The sequence below is a fragment of the Mus musculus genome, chromosome 14 (genome assembly GCF_000001635.26).
Source record: "Mus musculus strain C57BL/6J chromosome 14, GRCm38.p6 C57BL/6J".
NCBI lineage: Eukaryota > Metazoa > Chordata > Mammalia > Rodentia > Muridae > Mus > Mus musculus.
Window position 1 is genome coordinate 114,861,328 of NC_000080.6, and position 10,704 is coordinate 114,872,031.

At 42.2% G+C, this 10,704-nt stretch overlaps 1 long non-coding RNA gene across 4 annotated transcripts; it reads left to right on the top strand.

Moving 5' to 3' along the window:
- Nucleotides 1–2,672: 2,672 nt before the first annotated feature.
- Gm31003 lies at nucleotides 2,673–6,388 on the top strand. Of its 4 annotated transcripts, none has more exons than XR_383742.2 (3): nucleotides 2,673–2,717; nucleotides 4,002–4,183; nucleotides 4,472–4,989. It is a non-coding gene; the product is annotated as a predicted gene, 31003 (long non-coding RNA). The 4 variants fall into 4 exon arrangements; XR_874955.1 differs by lacking the exon at nucleotides 2,673–2,717 and adding an exon at nucleotides 5,274–6,388 and having other exon boundaries at nucleotides 3,940–4,183; nucleotides 4,472–4,899; XR_003951094.1 differs by lacking the exon at nucleotides 2,673–2,717 and having other exon boundaries at nucleotides 3,927–4,183; nucleotides 4,365–4,989.
- The last annotated feature ends 4,316 nt before the right edge of the window (nucleotides 6,389–10,704 follow it).

Sequence of the window (10,704 nt, forward strand, 5' to 3'; positions counted from 1 at the left end):
AATGCATAGATCCATTTTTTTTTTGTATTTGCCATCAGTTTTAAAGCCATTTTGAACAAGCTTCATATATTTTATATAATTTCTGGAACTGTAATTTATAGTTTCCCATAACAGTTAGAAAAGATTTGATAAAGAGAGATCTGACTGTTAAAATTCTACAGTTCCGGGAGCTAAAGAAATAGCTCAGTCTATATAGTTGCTGCCTGGCAGGCACAAAGCACTGGCTATCTGGAGTTAGAATGCAGACATGCCTGTAATTGCAGGCCAGAGAGGTGAAGGCAGGAATATCAGATATTCAAGGACATCTTTGGCCAGCCTGGAGTGCATGAGACCCTGTCTCAAAACCTGAGTTAAAGGTCTGCTACCCTGAATAGGCTGAAAATATTTACAGTAAGATTACTTTAGAATTTCTAAGCTATCATGCACACTGCTGTCTTCATGGACTTTTAAAATTTTTTTCATATCTATCATTGTTACCAGTGGCCAGGGTCAGGGCCTGGTATTTCCAAGTTTTCATCCCTTTATTCAACAACTTGAAATAAAGGCCCACAAAGATTTTCAAAAGTGGCAAGAATACTAATTAAAAGAAAAGGACAGATCAGAATACACTGTTGAAGAGCATGGGTAGAGATAATTTATTTGAGGCTTCTACAGAACTCAGGAAGGGGAAGAGGAGTTTGCTAATGGAAGCATAGTGAGAGAGGTTTTGTGTTGGCTGATAAATTAAGTTGAATCTTTCTACTGAGCATTATTCTTACTATAATGTACATAATCTTAGTCACCTACGTATATTCTCAATCATGCATAGGCATAAATGCTAACTAAGGGGCTGAAGAAATGGCTCGGCGATACTCTTTGCACTTACAGAACCTGAGTTTGATTCCCAGCATCGATGAGAAGCTCACAACCACCTGTACCTCCAGCTCCAGGAAAGCTCACTCTCATCTCTGGCTTCTGAAATTACCAACACTCACGTGCGTGCACTCACACAGACACAAACATACACCAATAGTTTAAAATAATATTGTAAATAAGGAATTCTCCCTAAAAGTTCACTTGAGGACACATTTTTTTTTTTTTTTTTTTTTTTTTTTTACCTATCGTACCTAAAATCAGTTTAGGTCAGATTAGTATTTCTATTATTCTAACTATACGTGATAGCACTAATATAGAATCTGTTAAGTTTGATTGTTTTAAGGGGAGGGAAACCTTATTCTGTTGTGTAGAGAGGGGTGTACATGATGCACGGGGGTCCTTATATTGTTAGTATGTTGATAGGCACAGTGGTCATAGTGGCATGGTTTGCCTAGTATGTGAAATAGGTCTCTCTGGCATATCAAATAAACCCTTCCTTCAAGCATATTATTTGAAGAGGAACGTATGCATAGCCCAAGCTAGGTGGAGTTCTAGGTTACTAAACTATCCCCTATGCTTCCCTGCCCCATCACTTCACCTTGGACCAGCTCGGACCGAGGTCTATGGATTCAGAATAAAGCTATCAGAATTTAGGTTTCATTGGCTTTCCAGTGGAGTCCTTGTGAGATCCTGTTCAGCAAGGCACTCCGTTGCTGTGATAAGCACCGTGATCGAAACAACTTGGGCAAGGAGGAGTTTATTTGGTTTATAGGTTACAGGTTCATCACTGAGGAAAACAAAGATGGGCACTCAAGGCCAGATTCTGGAAATAGAGATTGAGGCACTGAAGGACGCTGCTTACTGGCTTGCTTCCTCTGCCTTGGCCACATACTTTTCTTTTACAGGCCGTGCCCTTCTGTTTAGGGGTGACAACACCCAGGGTGGGTTGGTTGCTGCTACATCAGTTATCAGTGAAACAAAAACACCGTGAACGAGCCTGTGTGTCAGGCTGATGGAGGCAATTCTGCGATTGAGATTCCTTTGTCGTAGAGGACCCTACTTTGTGCCATGTTAACAGAAACTCACCAGCACGTTTTTCCAAACTAAGATGGTTTTGAGGAACAGGTTGTCATTCCCACTACCTTCAACTCCTAATTTCTACCTTCCCCTTCTGTGCTGGCTAGTTTTATGTCAACTCGACACAAACTAGAGTATCAGAAAGGAGGGAGCATCAGGTGAGAAAATGACTCCATAAGATCAGGCTATAGGCAATCCTGTAGGGCATTTACTTCATTGGTGCTTTATGGTGGGGGGTTGATCAGCTCCTTATGTGTGATGCTCTCCCTGGGCTGGTAGTCCTAGGTTCTAATAAGACAGCAGGCTGAGCAAGCCATGAGAAACAAGCCAGTAAGCAGCACTGCTCCATGACCTCTGCATGAGCTCCTGGCTCCAGATAGTGCTCTGCTTCAGTTCCTGTCCTGACTTCCAGCATGATGAACAGTGTTATGGAAACCTAAGCTGAATTATTTTTTTTCTCCCAAGTTGCTTTGAATAGTCACCCTGACTAAGACACTCTATGCCTAGCTATGCATAAAATATCTCAGTGTCGATGAAGCTTTTGTATCCATAGCAACAGCTTCAGTAAGTAAGGAAGTACAACAGCAGCATCAAGTCATGAAGCCGTTTCTCAACTATTCCTTAGGGTGGTAGATGTGTTGCTCCCCTTTTCGCATTTTAAGAGGTTTAACTCTCGTCTCTAATCCTCTAGATGACAGTAACATCAAACATCATTGTCAGGTGATAACAACCAAATGTATGGAGACGTTGCTAGTGCCTCCCAATGGAGAACCACTAAGGTAGAGGTATGTCCTCAAGGAGGAATTAATGTGTTTACCCACCTGTCAAAATGTGTATCATCAGAGTTCTCAAGAGATGGAGAGGCCACAGGAAGTGTATGTACAGAGAGGGCAGAAATCTCTTATAAACCAGTGTGTCAAGGAAGATGGCTCAGTGGATGAAACCCTTGCCGTACAAGCGTAATGGCCTGAGTTACTGCTCTGGCACCACATGAGGGCAGAAGAAAAGAACATGTACCACAGAGCTGTCCTCTGACCTCCACAAACATACAGGGTAGCATACGCCCCCCACCCCCATCCTCCTAAGAACAATCAATAAATTCTTCTAAAGTCGATGTCTTATGTAACTGTATGGAAGCCGGATCATTCACATCTCTAGTGTGGACAGCTAAGCTGGAAACTCAGGAGAGCAGAGGTGGAGATGAAATGCCTGGAGGAACAGTTTCTTTCCCTCAGTGATACCTTGCCAGAATCCGCATCAGCCACGGAGACCTTTAGCAAAGACCGTGGGACTCAAACAAGTGTGTGTTCTCTCCCTTTCCGGGACCTTTGCGTTGTGGTGGTTGGTTGCCACCTAGCACACTGTGTGGTTAGACAATGAACTAACTCATTTTGATTCAACAACTCTCACTAACTAGACATTCTTCCCTAGCTCCTGACCTGAGTAGGTCAGGTCTGTGCCATCTGCTTTCACTGAGCTTTCATCTTCCTCGAGGCAGTTATAGGTATAAAGCCATGGAGCCACTTTCATTCTTATCGTTCTCTGTATTCCTAAAACCTAGCTGGAAGAAAATACTCGTCGAAGATTTATTGACTGATCAAATTAATGAATTAACATGTTCCTAAATTCTACACTTCTTTTTCACATGATTACTGACTAAGGGAGTGAGGTTTCAATAGTCTAAGTTACCATTCTATGTTACATGCAGAAATGCAGTATTCTTGTTTGACAAAGTCAAGGCTAACTACTTATGGACTATTGGAGATATTACAGATACCTCAGCCACTTTCTCACACTAGCTCTTTAAACAGCATACAGTTTGTTTTGAAAATGTACATTGTATATCTTGGAATCTAATGGTTTGGGATTGTAAGTCTTCCAGCCATCCATTTATTGCCCCCAAGATTCAAATTCACTCTTCACTGTGCCCCTTTGCAAGACTGGAACCGAAACCTGAGGTATTTCTTGGTGCCCTTTTTAGCTTCTTCAGCAACAGCTATTAACAGAGCAGCGGTGCCAGTGGAAGAGACTTCTGTTGAGTGGGTGCTTCTGCCTTCCTTGTTCTACAGGGTGGCTGGCTGCAGGGGAATTGTGATGGCATGAGGCCCCCCAAGAATTGCTGGGACCCTGTTAGGAGACGTTGTGCATACCATTCCTGTTTGTGTGTCCGTCCTCTCCAGAACCAACAGCGAACTTGGACCGAGGCATTAGGAACCGTGCAGCTCGAAGACCCAGCTTGCTCCCTCCGCAAGTAGGTTCTACACTGGGCACTGGGGCACACACTCTGTCTGGGTCATTCTTGGATGTCTTTCTGTGCCCTTTTGTATACAATCATAGATGCTTCTTTAATATCAGTTAGTAATGACTTAAATACTTCCCTTTTAAGCACTGGTATGTTTTCTGTTTCCTGCCTCGACTGTTTGTCACTATAGATTCACAAGAAGTTTGAGAATCCACTGCCCAAACATACGCACACAATCTTATTTCAGGAGGAGTCTGCCTTTGTAAGCTGGAGTTTTTTTTTTTTTTCTTCAAACAGAACTTTTAAAAGACCTACTGACATGGTCAGAAGCCAAAACAGAGACTTGGACTGCTGGATAAAACCCAAGGGGCCACTCAGGCTCTTGTTTCCCAATGGAAGCACATTGGTCTCACAAAGGTTAAGTGACTTCAGTTACTGAATAGCGAAGTGTGGATGAGACCCTAGGGGCACACTGCGAGGTAGCCCCCGCCCACGAACTCATCCCACTCCCACGCAGATCCTCTCCAGGAGCTCCACCAGAAAATTCATTGACTTTTTTATGAGGACCCGTGGGAGGAAGAAATGTTTCTCAAGGCTAAGTAGCGAGAATAACTATGCTTCTTTGGGACTGTTCTCCATTTTGTTCGTGGACTCTTGGAACGTGTAATGGCTGGCTTCCCACTGATGGTGCCAGCCAGGAAACTCAAGACTCTGGCAGTGAGCAGGTAGGCATCGTGAGAGTCACAGCTTTTACATGCCTACCCTTGTGACTTCGCTCTCCAGGATTTTCTCTTTTGCTTTGATTTTCTCAAAAATTATTTTTATCCTAAATGAACGCTGTTTATAGGTTAATTTAAATTTGTATTACTTACTGTGTTTATTTTGTGCACATGTACACCCTACTTGTTTGGGGGGGAATGGGGGTCATAGTGCAGGCATGTGGAGGTCACGGGACAACTTGAAATTTGGTTTCTTTTAAAGACACCCACTTCACAATATTCCACAGCACAGAGAAAACAGTTATTGCCATTTCCACTACTTTTGGGCTCATTATCTTTTGGTTGCTGAATAATCAGGATTCAATTTCACGTCCCTCAAGGATAATGAGTCTGAAATGTAACCGCACCTGGATTGCCTCATGTTCCTGTACACCCACAGCCAGATTTGGGTGGTCATGATTTCATCATTTATCATGGACACTGACTCATTCCATGCTGGGGCAAACTAAATATTTACTGAATAAATCTTCCAAGCTGCTACCAGAAAATGGGATGTGTTGGAAGCAAAGAAGCTGTCACAGAAAACAGAGTAACTGCAGCTGAGGAAGAAACTGGAATCCGTTTCTCTGCACCAAAGCTGACGGCAAAGCCTTCTGGCATCCTCTGGTTTTGAAGAAACAACTCTAAACTGTGGGGTTTTTTTTTTATTGTTGTTGTTTGTTTGTTTGTTTGTTTGTTTTTTGTTTTTGTTGTTCTGTTCTATCTTCTTTTTACTTCAAGGTGGTGGGGGAGCCAGATGTTACTCTCAACACATCGTTAAATAGCCATCCTTTCCCTTGAGTACCTACCTGAGGTTTGCCAGTATTCTTACAAATACCAGCTAATCTTGGCTCTGACCCTAGAAAGCATCCAATGACGGTCAAGAAAATGGACCTGCCCACCTATCCACCCACCAATCCAGTGGATGGGAACACTGGAACCTGTACAACAAAGACAAGTAGGGAAGAAACTGAAACGAAACTCCAAGGCGCTAAAGCATCCTACAACTAGGTTGTGAAAAGACACACTATTCCTTCCACCCCTGGTTTAACCCGGGGATGGTTCACAGACAAGCAGTCACGGCGCTTTTATACATCACAGATTCCGTTTATTTCAGAAAATGTGAGGTCAATTTTTTTCTGTCTGACTCTATTGGCTATTCCCTTTCATGCCTTCAGATGTACTCCGGTGCTGATTTCTATCATCAAGTTCTTTGATCTTCAACGGTAAAGTCTACTTCCTTTAGGGCCGTTGGAATAACTGTGCATCAGAAACAATGACAGCCGGGGCTATAGCTGTGGACATACTGAGCTTCTCTAGTCAATACTGCTAACAGAGGTAAAAATAAAGGAATTGTGAAAGACACATTTAAAATATCCTACCGAAATGGAGGAGCTAGAGAAAGTACCCAAGGAGCTAAAGGGATCTGCAACCCTATAGGTGGATCAACATTATGAACTAACCAGTACCCCGGAGCTCTTGACTCTAGCTGCATATGTATCAAAAGATGGCCTAGTCGGCCATCACTGGAAAGAGAGGCCCATTGGACACACAAACTTTATATGCCCCAGAACAGGGGAACGCCAGGGCCAAAAAGGGGGAGTGGGCGGGTAGGGGAGTGGGGGTGGGTGGGTATGGGGGACTTTTGGTATAGCATTGGAAATGTAAATGAGCTAAATACCTAATAAAAAATGGAAAGAAAAAAAAATATCCTACCGAATGTATGAATATCTATTAAACCAAGCTACTAGATTTGCAAATAAATAATAGTTGTGGTGACTCTCCCCTGTAGAGTCCATATCCACAGTTTCCAGGTAAACCGTGGACACTAACATGTAGGGATTTGTGATAGTTCATTTTTATGTCAAGTTGCCATAAATGTAAATCTCCTTATTAGAGTGCTTTAGCTGAAGAATTCTCCCAAGTGCCTTAACTGATGTAGGCAGAGTCTCTGTGCGTGGCTCCGGTGCTCACCTAGCTGGAATAGGAAAGGACTGAGAGCAACCATTCTCCCTGTGCCCTCATGGCCCCTCTCATCCTGCCTTGTTGCTGTTGCTACTGCTTTCTGCCCTAACTTGAGAGACAGTACTCCACAGTTTCCATTGTTTCAAAGGACCACTCTCCAGAAATTCTTCAGGGTTTGGGCAAAAGATTGGGACTAATGAGGCACCCACCCTCAAGAGCACCACTACCAGATTCTCATCCCCTGGGTAGGAAACAGACATCGAGGAACTACTCCCACAGCTGAGACACCCAAAGCCTGAACAATTACCAGATGCCAGATTCTCTGCCGCTTAGGTAAGAGAGTGTTGTTATCGCTATTTTAACATAAACTTTGTGTGTGTGTGTGTGTGTGTGTGTGTGTGTGTGTTTCTGTGAGCGTGTGTGTGTGTGTGTATCTCTCTGTGTGTGAGTGTGTGTGACAGTCTGTGTATGAGTGCATGTGTGTGTATGTATGTGTGCATATGTATGAATGTTGTCTGTCTGTGTATGTGTGGGTGGGCGAGTGTTTGTATATCTGTCTGTGGTTGTCTGTCTAGGTGTGCTTGTTTGTCTGTGTGTCTGTCTGTGTCTATGCCCTAGTTGTTCTGTTCCTCTAGAGAATGCTGACCAATTCAGTATGTCCTTCCTGCCATTCTTCTTTGAGAAACTCCCACACACATGATCTCTCTGAAGTGTTCTGTCTTTCTTCCTGAATGCCTCCATTTTCTCAGCCTTCATGCTTAAACCTATATTAAAATATCTTTACTGAACCTTGACTTGGGTTTTGATTTTTAAAAGTAACTTGCTTTTGAAATTATAAGCAGGGAAATATGGTTTTGGTTTCCAGTTTCATCAATCATAAAAATTTCTGATGAGCACTTTGACACTATTCTAACAGAGTGCAGTCTTTTGCCTGAAAGCGGTAAATCTTTGGTAAAGGAAAGCATAAACACTGCTAAGAGCAACTTATCTGGCTTTGAAATGGAAGAAAAGGAGGATAAGGGCAGTTTCAAAGCAAACACTTCAGGTGATCTACACAGACAGGATTCCTCAGGACCAAGGGGATCTACCCTGTTACAATGCTATTGTATGGTCAGCTCTTGCCCTGTGTGCTCAGCTGGCTTCTACAAGATAAGATCACACCCAATTGTGCCACTAGAGAGCCTGGGGTGGGCAGCCGCAGCAGAAGCATCTTGCTGACCCGAGGCATGTGGAAGCTTAACTTCCACTTGACATCCTCAGGAGTTCCTTCCTCAAAGGCTGCTTTCAGGATGTCTTGAGTAAGCAGGAAAAGAAGTGTGGCTCACACTGCATTGAGGAACGACAATTTCCATGCCTGCTTTTGACGTGCAAAATATCAACAGGAACAAGGCCACATATACGAAGTCAGGGCCTTCGTGTGCATAGTATTGGGGTGAAGGGAGAGCTAAGGTCTCAGGCAGTTAAAAAGAAATGATTCTGTTGCCATGGTTTCCTTCTCTGTAAAGTCTTTTCAGCATGAATTGCTGTTGTTGTGTTTAATTTTAGATTCATGCAGATTTTTGACAAATAAGAATTCCTGTACATCTGAAAAGTGGTTTTTTAAAAGCTGTGAAAAAGAAAAAAACTGGTTTTGGCAGTCTGGTTTAAACATTTCTATGTAAAATAACCTGTGTGGTTTTGGCTTTTTAATAACTCTCAAAGGCAAACGAATAAAGAGAACGGGAACATAGAAAACACATGTGACTTCCTTCAGCTTCTGATAGAAATGGGTTCATTGACCACAGCATTTAAGGGTGTGCCAGGCACTGAGGGCTGCAAGATAAGAGATGTCCACCTCCCGGCATTGCAGGCTAGCTCCTAAAACCATAGGAAGATAGATGGGTGTCCCTTCCTATCATTGAGGGTTGGCTCCCAGAACCATGGGAAGATGGGTGTCCCTTCCCAGCACTGAGGGTTGACTCCCAGAACCGTGGGAAGATAGGTGCCCCTTCCACACACAGTGACTATCCCAACAACATACCCCTAAGGGACTTAGGTACCAAACCTTAATGTAGATAAGCAAGAATTTACTAATATTAAAGCTTTAATTGTGCTCACAAAACTTGTCATAGTAACTCAAATACAACTTATTTCTCTTGAAGAGGGCATTAGTACGATTCTGAATTTTTGTCAACTCTAAGATATCTACATTTCACTGTGGAATTTTTTTTACTAAAGGATATTTCATGTTTGAAGATCATACATGCAAAGGTAATATGGTAATTGACTTTACCATATTTATTTGATTGTTATAAGGTTGCTTAAATAGTAAGACCCCTTACCATCATGATGGTGAGACTTGAATTTTTAAACAGAAAGAAAATAATCAAATTGCCCTTGGGAGGATGTGTTAGAACACAATTGCTAGGCCGACATTGGGCACTGATATGCAGAAAATACTTCTTTTCAGCAACTACCGGTAAGTCCATGGTATTTAAAGTTCTTTCTCTGAGGACTTTGAGATTAATCTTGAGAATGTATGAGAACGGAAACTCAGATTTTGAACTGCCTTCCTTTGAGATAGAAAGTGAAGCTGTTATAACTCAAAGGAAATTAGCTAACCATATTGTGTTTGTAAACTTACTTTCTGTTATTATGATTTATTATATAAATTAATCAATTATCTGTTACTTCCACATTAAATCATTTTAGTGATATGATTTTATTATTTTTTTAGTTAGCACACAAAATAATCATACCCTTATCTGGTTACACTGGGGCTTTCTACCACCTGTTGTTTGCAACACTGCCTCAGTTGAATGGAAAGGAACCAGAGTATACAGGCCATAACTTAGAGAGTGGTGAAGAAGACAGAGGAGGTGAGCATAGAGTGGTATGGCTGTGACCAGTTCTAGGAGAACAGAGATGATAGAAGGGAATTTGGGTAGATAAGGTGCAGATATGGAGGTAGGAGGCACAGAGTCTAAGGCCATTCAAGGAAATATTAGCAAAGTACTTAATTTCATCACAAACCATTCAAGGAGAGAATCAGATGAAATTACCAGAACTCGAGATTGTAAGAAATAAAAGAAGACAACAGAGATGTGTGCTGATAGGGTATAACTCAGCGGAAAGGGTGAGAAGAAAAACACCTACCTAGACACATGCAGAGGACAAAATAGCAAGACAGAAGAGAGTGTGGGAGAAGATGCCAAGGTATAGGTATGCAGCACAGAGGGCCTTGATCCAAAACTGGAGGAAAGATCAAGGGTCTGAGAAACAGTGAACAAAGAACAAATTATACGAATGCCTTCAAAATGCATAAAAGATTGACAAGCCGGAGCCGGAGCAATATGGACTGAAGCTGAACAAACAAGACAGAAAAACACACCCAGGTCAGCTGTTGAGATCTGCAGACAACAAAGGATACAGGTAAATATCCAAACAGCTAAAGGAAAATCATAAGCTTTATTTATTCAAGGATCAAAACAGTTCCTGTTGCAAGTTTCTCCGTGGAAATAAACAACGCTGGGATGCGGCTCATTTGCTAAGCAATCTGAGACTCTGGGTGCCAGCCCAGTGCTGTAAACAAACAAACACTCTTGCGCGTGCACACACAGACACACAGAAACAATGACATGTCTTTCAAGTTTAAACAAGCCCTCCAAAAAAAGTCAACCCAAAAATCTAAGCCCAGTGATAACAGTCTTCCAAAATGTGAATAAGAACGTTTCTGACACAAACTAAAACCATAAGAAAGTGTTGCTACCAAACACAAAACTTTTTTTTTTCAGGTAAAAGGAGAACATTTCAAATGTTGTCCCCCTT